A 13,029-nucleotide genomic window follows, 5' to 3' on the forward strand; every position below is an offset into this window, starting at 1 on the left:
AATTTCCAGGCAAAGAGTATACCATAGGAGGAGGCAAGCTGAAGGAAGAGATTTGAAAGCAAGGAAGAAAGGGAACTGATACTGACTTCAGAGAGGCCAGGAGGTATAGAGCTAGCCATGTGGTGGGTTGCTGGCTAGAACAGTCAGGTTAAGTTTAAACAGTAGCAGAAGGCCTAAGCTTTAAACTGTATTAGAAGTATTCATGTCATTATTTAGACCACTAGTGGGTCCAAGAAAGTCCAGTATTACATTATTTTAGCCTAGGATAAACTTTGTCATGTCCACTCTTCTTATCACATAGTATAAACTCTTATCTAGTGTGAACTCGAGCATGGCTAGTGCAAATCCTGATTAGGAGTAATTTCTCACTCAATTAACAAAGTATCACTAGAACATTTAAAAAAAAAAAAAAAGGCTTATTCCATTGCAGGTTTGGCTGCTTTGTCACTTTTGTGTCAGTAGGTGGCAGAGAGGACACACGCTATGTCTACATTCAGTGTTCCGACATATGAGCATCTGAATGATTAGTAGCCTAACGTCCCTGGCAAAAAGCAAGCCTGAGATCAAAGACTGGTCTATCACCAGGGTTCCCAGACAGAGAGCTAGACTGTGGTCACCACTAGTCTGGCACCATGCAGGCCTGAATGTGCAGACCATGCCAGAGTTGGCTCCTACACAGTGCATGAGTGGGGCATAGCACACCTGAGACCAATTCTGAGATGACTCCAAGTACTCAAGAGACCCAGACCATCACTAAGAGGAGAAAGTAAGTCATGGAGAATGGAAGAGAAAGAGAAACAGAAGGATATGGGCACAGTGAATAGACAGAGAGAGAGAGAGAGAGAGAGAGAGAGAGAGAGAGAGAGAGAGAGAGAGAGAGAGAGAGAGAGAGAGAGAGAGAGAGAACTGGAGACTCAAGGATAGTGAGGACCAACCTCATGTGAGTAGTGGGTGATGCTACATGAGGCCATGTGGGGTCCTGGCCTAGGCTACCACCAGGGATCACATCAGCTCTTTCTAACTCTGTGAAGAACTGAGTTGGAATTTTGATGGGGGTTGCATTGAATCTGTAGATTGCTTTTGGTCATATTGCCATTTTTACTATTTTAATCCTGCCAATCCATGAGCATGGGAGATCTTTCCATATTCTGAGATCTTCTTTGATTTCTTTCTTCAGGAATTTGAAGGTCTTGTCATTTAGATCTTTCACTTGCTTGGTTAGAGTCACACCAAGATATTTTATATTATTTGTGACTATTGTGAAGGGTGTTGTTTCCCTAATTTCTTTCTCAACCCTTTTATCCTTTGAGTAGAGGAAGGCTACTGATTTGCTTGAGTTAATTTTATATCCAGTCACTTTGCTGAAGTTGTTTATCAGCTGTAGGAGTTCTCTGGGTGAATTCTGTGGGTCCCTTATGTATACTATCATATCATCTGCAAATAGTGATATCTTGACTTCCTCCCTTCCAATTTGTGTCCCTTTGATCTCTTTTTGTTGTCTAATTGCTCTGGCTAGAATTTGAGGACAATATTTAATAGGTAAGGAGAGAGTGGGCAGCCTTGTCTAGTTCCTGATTTTAATGGGATTGCTTTGAATTTCTCCCCATTTAATTTGATGTTAGCTATTGGTTTGCTTTTTATTGCTTTTATTATATTTAGGTATGCACCCTGAATTCCTTCTTTCTCCAATACTTTCAACATGAATGGGTGTTGTATTTTGTCACTGGCTTTTTCTGCATCTAATGAGATGATCTTTTTCTTTGAGTTTGTTTTTATAGTGGATTACATGGATGGATTTCATATACTGAACCATCTGTGCAGCCCTAGGATGAATCCTACTTGATCATGGAGGATGATCATTTGATAGGTTCTTGGATTCAACTTTGGAGAATTTTATTGAGTATTTTTGCATCGATATTCATAAGGGAAACTGGTCTGTAGTGTTCTTTCTTTGTTGGGTCTTTTTGTGGTTTAGGTACAAGTGTAACTGGTTTCATAGAAAGAATTGGGTAGTGTTCCTTCTGTTTCTATCTTATGGAATAATTTAAGGAGTATTGGAACTAGATCTTCTTTGATGGTCTGATAGAATTCTGCACTTAAACCATCTGGCCATGGACTTTTGTGGTTGGAAGATTTTTAATGACTTCATCTATTTCTTAGGGGGTTATGTGGCTGTTTAGACAGTTTGTCTGATCCTGATTTAACTTTGGCACCTGGTATTTGTTGAGTATAGACTTTTGTAGTAGGATCTGATGATTCTTTGAATTTCCTCAGTTTCTGTTGTTATGTCTCCCTTTTCATTCCTGATTTTGTTAATCTGGGTACTATCTCTGTGCCCTCTCATTAGTCTGGCTAAGAATTTGTCTATCTTGTTGATTTTCTCAAAGAACCAGCTCCTGTTTGGTTGATTCTTTGTATAGTAGTTATTTTTGTTTCTACTTGGTTGATCTCAGCCTGAGTTTGATTATTTCCTGCCCTCTACTCCTACTGGATGTATTTGCTTCTTTTTTTTTTTTTTCTAGAGCTTTCAGATGAGCTGTTAAGCTGATAGTAAATGATATCTCCAGTATCTTTGTGAAGGCACTCCGACCTATGAGTTTTCCTCTTAGCATTGCTTTCATTGTATCCTATAAGTTTGGGTATGTTGTACCTTCTTTTTCATTGAATTCTAGAAAGTCTTTAATTTCTTTCTTTATTTCTTCCCTGACCAAGTTTTCATTGAGTAGATAATTGTTCAGCTTCCATGTGTATGTGGGCTTTCTGCTGTTTTTGTTACTGTCGAAGACCAGCCTTAGTCTGTGGTGGTCTGATAGAATACACGGGATTAATTCAATGTTCTTGTATGTGTTGAGGTTTGTTTTGTGTCCAAGTATATGGTCAATTTTTGAGAAGGTACCATGAGGTGCAAAGATGAGGTATATTCTTTTGTTTTAGGATGAAATGTTCTATAGATATCTGTTAAATCCATTTGGTTCATAAATGCTTTTAGTTTCACTGTGGGACTCAGTAAGTTATGGGAAAGAAAGGAGGAGGAGAGGAGAGGACAGAAAAGATTGAGACAGAAACAGAGATAGAGTCAGAGACAGAGAGACACTGAGGGTGGAACCCATATCCTTGAATATGCTATGCATGCTCTCTACCACTGGGCTCCGTTTTGGATTTTAATCTTTTTTTTAAATTCAATTCAATTTTATTATATGAGTGTTTTGTCTGCATGTGTGTACCACCTGCATTCCTTTTGCCCAGGGTACCCAGAAGGTATCAGATCTCCTGTGACTGATGTTAGAGATGGTTAAAAACCTCCATGTGGGTGCTAGGGAGCAAACCCAATTCCTCTGAAAGAGCACCCAATGCTTTCAGCCACTTGACCATCTCTCCTGCCCCAGTGACTTTTAAGCTTTGGACAACATCACTAAATTTCCTATAATAAGCATGGACTCATGCTGTAGTCTAGACAGACCCTGAACCTATTGGCTATCTCTCAGCCATAGCCTCTGTATAGCAAGAATAATAGCTGAGCCTGTGCTACTAGATCTAGATACTTAGAATATTTTAAGAAAGGAAATTAAGAATAAGAAATGAAAGGAGAAGGCTGAGAGAGGATCATCTCAGCCTTCTTCCATATGATAGCAGTGAAGCTATTGACATGAAGCAGCATCAACTAAGATGCTACAACAAAGCAATGTTGGAGGCGAGTGGAAGATAGGTACAGTTAGGGCTTTGAGGACTCCAAACTGTCCAACTTTTATTCTGTGTAACATAGCCTTTAAAAAAGTTTTGAGCAGAAAGGATATAGGCAGTCTGTGATTTTGGAACAGCATGACTTACTGCTTTGTGAAAATAGATAAGTCAGGCAAAAACCAACTCAGGAGCACAGGCTAGGAGATGTGAATGATTCCTCCAGAGAGAGGGTAACACTGCCAAATTGCACTGTTTGTTGGGTGTGTATTTTTAACCGACTTCCTAAAACTTATTTGTCACTATGAATCCAGTATGCAAGAAAGAAAAAAAAAACTTAAATACAAAACAGCTAAGTTCCCATCTAAGGTCAGATGGGGCAATATCCTATTTTTGTTTCCACCCTCATACATAAACACGTTGTATTTCCAAGTTCCATTTACTGGCACAGTATTTTGTTTTGTGTACAATGTTTCTGCTTTTACTGGTTGATTTTGCTGTTTAAACTGATCCTCAAGTATAGATTTTAAACCAAAGAAAGCTGAGCTGTATATGGAGAAAATACACCCATGGATAGGCTTCATTCATGCACAAGTTCTACTGCTATTGGCTGTGAATTCAGTGTTAAGGAATCAACAATTAGATCTTTCTAGAAAAAGAAGCAGGAAACTCCATAAGGTCTGTGTGAAGGCAATGCTGAAAGTGATGAACATAGCATTAGAGTGTAGAAAATGGAAAAAGATAGAAAAGCAGTTAAATTTATGGGTGAATGAAATGACCATAGATTAAAAGCCATAGCTGGCTGGATTATATGGGTGCTGAAAGCCAAAGAACTTTGGGTCATGTTCCCTGGCATGGACATTGCCAGAAACCTGGGATGGGAGAGGCTCCAGGGAGTCTATAAGGGTGACTGTAGCTGAGACTCTTAGCAGTGGGGGATATGGAGCCTGAAGTGGCCATCTCCTCTAGTCATGCAGGACTCCTGGTGATAAGGATACCAAAACACACACAAAACTTTGGCCCCAAATTTGTCCTACCTACAAGAAGTGCAGGAAAAAAGATGAAGCAGAGACAGAGTGAAAGAACGGCCCAAATTGAGACCCATCCCATGGATAGGAACCAATCCCTGACACCATTAATGGCATTCATTTATGTTTGCAGACAGGAGCCTAGCATAGCTGTCCTCTGAGAGGCTCCACCCAGCAGATCACCAAAACAGATACAGACACCCACAGTGAAACGTTATATGGATCTCAGGGAGTCTTGCGGAAGGGTTAGGGGAAGTATTGAGGAACATGGAGAAATAGGGACTCCACAGAGGACAGAGTCAACTAACAAGGCCTAGACGAGGCCCCACAGACATATATAGCAGATATTGTCTTCATGCAGGTTTTCTAACAACTGAAACAGGGGCTGTGCCTCACTCTGTTGCTTGCCTGTAGGTCCTGTCTCTAACTGGGCTGCTTTGTCTGGCCTCAGTGAGAGAGAATGTGCATAGTCCTACAATGACTTGATGTGCTGGGGTGGGTTGGTACCCAGGGGGGCTCCTCCTTCTCAGTGGAGGCGAGAGGGCATGTGGAGAGGCTGTGTGAAGGGAGACTGGGATGAGAAGGGACAGCTGCAATCAGAATGTAAAGTGAATAAATAAATAAATAAATAAATAAATAAGAAAAAGGAAGAAATGGCTGCCGAAGCAGGCGAGCTAAAGCACCTGGAGAAGGTAATCAGGTTAAGTCACAAGACTCACAGCTTTCTACTGGCCCAGACTACAACGATGCTGTCTAGCATTTTCCTAGCTGAGGAGCAACAGTTCAATTCGTAACCTGCTGTGTCTGCTTCATAGAGCAGAGCTGTGAACAATAGCCATCTTCCATGTTGAATTCAGGCATGTCGATGCTTTAACCAATGAGCTGGATGTGGTGGTGGTGGTGGTGGTGGTGGTGCTGTTTCATGTCCACTCAGAGATTTCAGAGCCATAGTATTATCTACAGTTCTTGCTTTTTCATCAAACATATAGTCAGCCACCAATGTGTTAGTCTCTGGCTACTCAAAATGGTGATGATTGGAGTAGGAATGGCACCCATAGACTCATGTGTTTCAATGTCTGGCCCATGGGGAGAGGCTCTATTAGAGGTGTAGCCTTGTTGGAGTTTGTAGCTTTGAACTAAGTGTGTTACTATGTGGGCAGGCTTGAAGATCTCTAATGTTCAAGCTGCATCCAGTGACAATCTTTTGCTGCTTGCAGATCAAGATGTTGAATTCTCAGCTCCTTCTCCAGCACTATGCCTGTCTGCATTCTGCCATGTTTCCTATGAAGATAATATACGAAACCTCTACAACTGTAAACCAACCCCAATTAAATGTTTTCTTTGGTAAGAGTTAGAGTGGTCATATTGTATCTTCACAGCAATGGAAAACCAAACTAAGACAAAAAGTCAGGGCCTGAACAGAAAATATGGAAGTGGTGCGATGATCAGTGTGGCAGAGGGAGGTAACAATTTGTGAATCAGAAAGATTTGAGAGATAGATGTCACTACAACATAGCCTATCTTCTACAGATACACCTTAACCAAAACATTCTGTTGGTTTTGATAGATAAGTTAGCAGTAACGAAGATACAGAGCAATACAGCCAACACATTCTGCTGCTAGAGTGAAATAGAATGACAGCGTCAGGAGCTAAGATTTGGGATCTGAACAACAGAAAACACGACGCTCCTAGGGACTGATAGTAGGAATGATGCTAGAAGAGAAAAAATATTGGGGAGGAAATTGACAATTAAGTTTTGTATGTACAAAGTTTGATATTCTCATTTGGTATCCAAGTGGAGATAACAAACAGTCAGCTGACATTTTGAAGATAAGACCAAGTAGATACTTGAGTTTTGTTATGTTCAGGACAGTGCTGGGGGGTATGCAGCCAAATTCCAACATCAGAGAAGCTAGGTGTACGGAGACTAAATCCCAGAGCTTGCAGGCATCAGAGGTCACAAGGGAAGGACAAATTAGCAGAGGCATCAGATTGTTCTGATGGCCAGCAAATGAAAGCCTTCCAGAGTAAAAGAGGGATCAGCCTGACTACGGGGGGTGGGGTGGGGGTGAGGTGGGGGTGGGGTGGGGGTGGGGTGGGGTGGGGTGTTCCAGCTTCAACATGAGTCATCAAAGACTAGGGATACCTGGTAGGCAAATAGGAAAACACATCAATTGAGGAAGCTGACAGGCTTGCTCATGCAGTGAGAGCTTCTGAGCTCAGGAGTCAGAGTGTTCTATAGATTTGACCCAGCCCCAGTCTTTTATTGAAATCATACAAGAAAGCTGGGTTACAAAGGTCATAGCAGGAGGGGTGGGTAAATGCTTCTTTATTTTTCTGTGCCAACATTTTCTTGTGATTCAGAGTAGTATAGATTTAGAACAGAAAAAAAGGAACTATAAAATCTCAAACATAAGGGTTTTATAGCAAGCTTTTTTTTTTCTTTTAATATATCTCCCGACCACCAGTCTCCAGTGAGATCAGAGGCAACAGTACTGTGGTTACAAAGTCAATGTCTTTCAGACATGTGTGAGACAGTATGGTTTCATAAAAGGGCAAACATGAGGTCATACTGCTGACCCTGCGGTCTTTACAGTCCCATAGCAATGTGCTCCAAGTTGATCTTAAAAATATAGCAAAGGGCACGTCCCTTCGCCAATATCCCTTTCTTGTACTGGGTCCCATCCCCTAATCTCATAAGATCTCCAATAATGTGTCAAACATTCACGATCCCATCTGTCTGTCTACAAAAGGCATCCTCACTTAACCTATATGGAGAATTCCTAGGGAGATGCCTGAACCCAAGGAACCCATTGCTGACTTTCTGGGAAATATCTGTATATAATTCCATCCTCAGTTTTGTAATAAAAATGTCCTGCTTTTATTATAGAGAATTAAGAATAAGACTGGCGGAACAGCTGCAGATTTATTCATCTCTGCCAATGGCTCTCGGCTACTTTCATTTTCACCTCGAGCGAGTGACCATAACATATCAAACTTTCCCAAGATGTTTTAACTATCACCATATCCAATTTGACATTAGGTGCAATTTCCCCAAATTTGTAGAGCTTCTTCTACAGTTAAACATCTAGTTCCTGGATATCAAGAGGGTTTCTACAGGTCACCAAATGCTAGTTTATCAAGGGAGGAGAAAAGAGAAGGAACAGTAAATAGGTAAGGAGAATGATAAGTACACAGAATTGTAGAAATGACATCATGAGGTGCTTTCGCCAAAGAAGCAGGCCTTGGGGCCTCTCATTACTCATATTGGGCCCACAAGAGGCCATAGCTTCATGCTCTGAAACACAGTAGCCCCAGGAGGTTTTTCTTCCTTGTCACCAGGGGTCTCAGGCATCTCAAGCTTAATGTGGGGTGTCTCCTATACTTGACTATCAAATCTTCCCAATAACAGCCAAGTTAAAATAAAAAAAGATGAGAAACAACATTAAGGCCTCAAAGGATAGTTATCTTTGAATGAACAGTTTCAAAGAAAAAGTTTCATCCTCCAGGGTTTCCAAGAAAACACAGTTTCAAAGCAAACTTTTGTTTCTGCTTTTAGAAGAAAAAGACAAAAACAACAAAAACAAAATTAATCCCAGTGTTCTTGAGAAAACAGTAAAGACTAATTGTAGAAAAGCATGTAAATTTGTCAAAGCTTAAAAGTGAGCCAAAGAGGAACAAAAGAGAAGGGTAGATTTGCAACTGAGAGGTAATAAACAGATAACTGGCACACTACCCAATGGGATTCCTTTACATTTTAAAAAGAGATGGGGAGATAGCTCAGTCAGTAAAATACTTTTCTTGAAAACATGAGGAACTGTGTTCACTCTTTAGAATATATATAAACAAAAGCTAAGCATCATGGTGTATGCTTGTAACCCCAGCTCTGGAAAGCAGGGAGATCCCTACAATGCCATGGCCAGCAAGCCTTGGTGAGTCTCAGGCCAATGAAAAACTTGTCTCAAAGAAAAAATAATAATAATAGTGATCAGCACATGAGGAAGGATACCTGATGTTGTTTCCTGATGTTCATATGTACATAAACATACACCATGCACCAACACACACACACACACACACACACACATACACACACACACATATACACACACACATACACACACACACACACACACACACACACCTGCACACCCATGAACTCAAATACATACACGGAAAAAGTTTCTATTTTTCTCTATACACAACAGAGCTCTCTTAGATATACATTTAATGGCTAAGTAAAATTGAACTCAATGGCCCTCAACTTCTCCTAATGATAAAAATTACCTGGAATCTTTGTTATCTTTGTTTAAAATACAGATTATTGTGGACCTTCCTAAGAGACATTGATTTGGGCTGTCTTAGCAATGCTTTCATGCTTTCTTTTAACCTCTCTCTCTGTGTGTGTATTGTATTATATACATGTATATGTATTCATGTAAGTATTAGTATTTTTTTGTGTAATCACTCTCACACACAAGAGTCAGGTTCTCTTACAGAAACCAAATTGGCTAGATCAGGGCTGGTGAGATGGCTCAGTGGGTAAGAGCACCCGACTGCTCTTCCGAAGGTCCAGAGTTCAAATCCCAGCAACCACATGGTGGCTCACAACCATCCACAACGAGATCTGACTTCCTCTTCTGGAGTGTCTGAAGACAGCTACAGTGTACTTATATATAATAAATAAATAAATCTTTAAAAAAAAAAACAAATTGGCTAGATCAACTAGAATACCTCATCAGAAAGCCCCTGGAATACACTTTTGTCTGCTCACCCCAGTGGTGGGATTATAGGGGTACATGCCTAGCTTTTATCTGGGTGTTGGAATACAAACTCAAGTTCTTCATGTTTGCAGGACAATTACTATGCTGAGTAATCTCTTAAGTCCCTTCTCTGTACTGTTAATAAGAGTATTGCATCATTTAGATCTTTGGGCAAGTTTGGAAACATTATTTGAGGAACTAGTTCTCCAAGTATTCAAATGTACTTCATTTTAATATACATATGATATGTGTGATATTTATGTGTATACATATGTCTAAATGTTATTTATCCTTTTTGTTTGAAATTGATAAGTATGCATTAAAATTCTTGAGAAACCCCACTAATTAGGAAATGAAAATTCATTTATCTTAAAATGTCTTGTTTCATTTTTTACCTTTCACTGATTCTTCTTCTTCAAACACCCCAAAAGGCTTTATGAATTGATTGGAATTGGATTCACCTAAACAAATACAAATAATTTCAGAAGATGAGAGAATTCTCAGCCTCCTCAATGCTCTGCCACTATATTTCACACACACACACACACACACACACACACACACACACACAGAGAGAGAGAGAGAGAGAGAGAGAGAGAGTCATTTCTATAACCAGTTCTCAATTAGATATTCTTTCATATTTTATTTTTTATTTTATGTGTTTGGGTATCTTGTGTATGTTCAAATGTGTATATCTTGTGCTTACGGGCATTAGACCCCTGGAAGTAGAGTTAAGAGACAGTTATGAGTTTACATGTAGTTTCTGGGAACTGAATATGGGCCCTCTAGAAGACTTGGCAGTGTTATGAACCACTGAACTATCTCTCCAGCCCTAGATATTAAAATGGTGCTGTGAAATTTGAGGATTATTTTACCACAGCAAATTAAATTATAGGAACTGAACATTTGTCAATAATATTTTACAAATTATAAACTGATTTAACTCACAGAGGAATGTAAAATGCCTTTACCATATGCTTAAACTTACTTTTAAAATAACACCTATAAAATGTAATAGTCCTTTAAAAATCTTATTGCCTATTAGCAAAATCTCACCTTGGAGTAACATAATGCTAAGTGACTCATTTATTTATTGTCTATACCATACACCAGGCACTACATGAAAATAACAGCTATGCAATGCCATTGTGAAAAGTTTTGCATGTCACGGTTATAAACTCCCAACTTGTAGTTGAGTAAACAGAGACCTTGTTATAGGTCAGTAACCAGTAAGTGACAGAATTAGGCTCAAAGGCAAGGTCCTTCAACTTTTGCCTAAATGCCTTGCAACCTACTTCCTGCCTCTCTGGGTCAACCTGCCTCTGCTTGGATCACTGGAATGCATTGTTAAGTGGAGTCATAAGTCAAACATATTACTCTGCTACTCCAAGGTGTGGATCATGGTATGTAAAAAACTGTGCAGGACCACAAAAGTCAACAATTATACTTATGCAGGCACAGGCCTGACCCAAAGAGAGGTCCAAATCTCTGAAATACTTTCCACAAGTAACCCAGGGACAGAAAGAATGATACCATGAACAAATCCCTCATTGTCATAAATAATATAGGTGTTGTCATCATCATAGTAATTACCTGCCCCCCGCCCCAAATCAGTGGGCATGTTTTTGCAGGCTAATATATACATCAGGGATTTGGATGAGTCCCAACAAATACAATGTTGTGCCTTAGATCCTATGTGCCTCACCCCCTGCAAAGCTTATGTGGTAAAGGACTGGTCCTCAGCATGGGGCTAAGGAGGAGGAGTAGAACCTTTAAGAGGTAGAGCATATGGTAGACCCTACCTGTGGCTTCCTCTCCCATTTTTGACCATGTTGTGAGTGTGAGTGGTTTTGCTCCATCAATCAGCTCTACTAGTGGCTTAGTCAGTGTTCAATTTCTGTGAAAAGACACCTTGACCGCAGCACATCCTATATAGGAAAGAATTTTATTGGAGCTTGCGTAGAGTTTCAGAAGTTTAGTCCAATATTACCAGGGTAGGAGACATGGCAGAATACAAGTAGACATGGTTTTGGAGAAGCAGCTGAGAGTTCTACATCTGAACCAACAGGAACCAGAAACTAGTTCCAACAAGGCCACACCTTTCAAATGTGCCAATCCCAAAGGCTAAGTAGTCAAATATATGAGCCTAGGGAAGCCGTTCTCATTCAGACTACCAGTGTCCCAATACAGCTAATAGAGACTATGAACCAAAAGAGAACTTTTCTCTTTGTAAGTTGATCACCTTAGGTATTTACTATGGTAATGGAAAACCAACATATTAAATATGCCTTGTTCTTCTTAAAGTTGTTTTTCGTCAAAGAAAATTAAATAAAAGTATTAAGTGTTACAAGGTAATCATATGCCAATCCAAAAGCAATCCTCCCTTGGTTGCTCTAAGAATAGAGCCATAGGTCAACAGTAGTCCTGGAAATCTTTAACCTCTGGGAAATTAGAACTTCTATAATCTGCACTCTATGAATACTCTGCATACTACATACTTTTCTAATTTGTCCTATCTGTCTCACTTACTGTCAGAAAGGATATGGAGCAGAGCCTTCCTGACCATTTAGCAGGGACCACATGGTCAATTCCTCTAAGAACAGAATGGGATGTATGTAAGACATGTGTGAAAATTTGACTTTGTCAACACTGAAATAAATTAAGATTGTTTTTGCATGAGAGATTTATGTTTTAAAAACCACTGTCCTTCAAGAAAGCTCTTGTTACCAACTTCACAACATCCATGGGGTTAAAAACATAATAATTAATTATATTACAAATTAATAATGTACATGATCCAAAAACAAATAAATGTTTGTGATAATATTCACTGAGAAGTACTGAGAAGCAATCCCTATGTATAAGTTCAGGGACCATTGTGGGAGAGGGGGCAAAAGGATTTTAACAGTCAAGTGATCAAGACATCTGTTATAAGATGTGTCTTGTAGATATGACACAAATCCTGCACCCATGAAATCTCAAAAATATGGGTACCTACACAATGATAATAGTAGACATGCCAACATAGATTGGGGGAATTTCACAAGGCCCCATCCCTAGATGGAGGGCTACAGGTAATCAATAGCGGTTGGGAGAGGGAGAAGCAGTTTTCTGCAGGGAAATGATTCGCCTGGGAGGTTGTCCAATCCCAGGTGGTCACCCTAAACACAGCTATAACAGCAACACTAAATAGGATCAGTAGGTGTATATATACACATATATGTATGTAATAATAATTACAGAAGAAGAAGTCATTAATGTGAGAGGAAATAAGGGGAGGATATGGGAAGGTTTGGAGGGGAGAGGTTAAAAATATATAAATATAGTTTTCATGCAGGAAATTCTCAAAAGATTAAAATAAAAATTAAAAACTCAGAGAAAGCAGGTATTGAGAAGTGAAATAAAAATGAACTCAGTGAGAAAAATATAATATTCCAACATCTATGTAAAAGGGGAAGAGGGATTACAAACACACACATGTTCCTTGTACATGTAAGGTATTTCTAGAAAGATAATATAATTTATATCTAGAAAGATATATAATTTATCTTTATGTAAT

General features: G+C 39.5%; 1 pseudogene; it reads left to right on the forward strand.

Moving 5' to 3' along the window:
- Positions 1 to 415: 415 nt before the first annotated feature.
- LOC115032482 (small nucleolar RNA SNORA17) lies at positions 416 to 540 on the forward strand (annotated as a pseudogene).
- The last annotated feature ends 12,489 nt before the right edge of the window (positions 541 to 13,029 follow it).

Source organism: Mus caroli, unplaced genomic scaffold, assembly GCF_978045245.1.
Source record: "Mus caroli unplaced genomic scaffold, Mus_caroli_1 scaffold_1, whole genome shotgun sequence".
Taxonomy (NCBI): domain Eukaryota; kingdom Metazoa; phylum Chordata; class Mammalia; order Rodentia; family Muridae; genus Mus; species Mus caroli.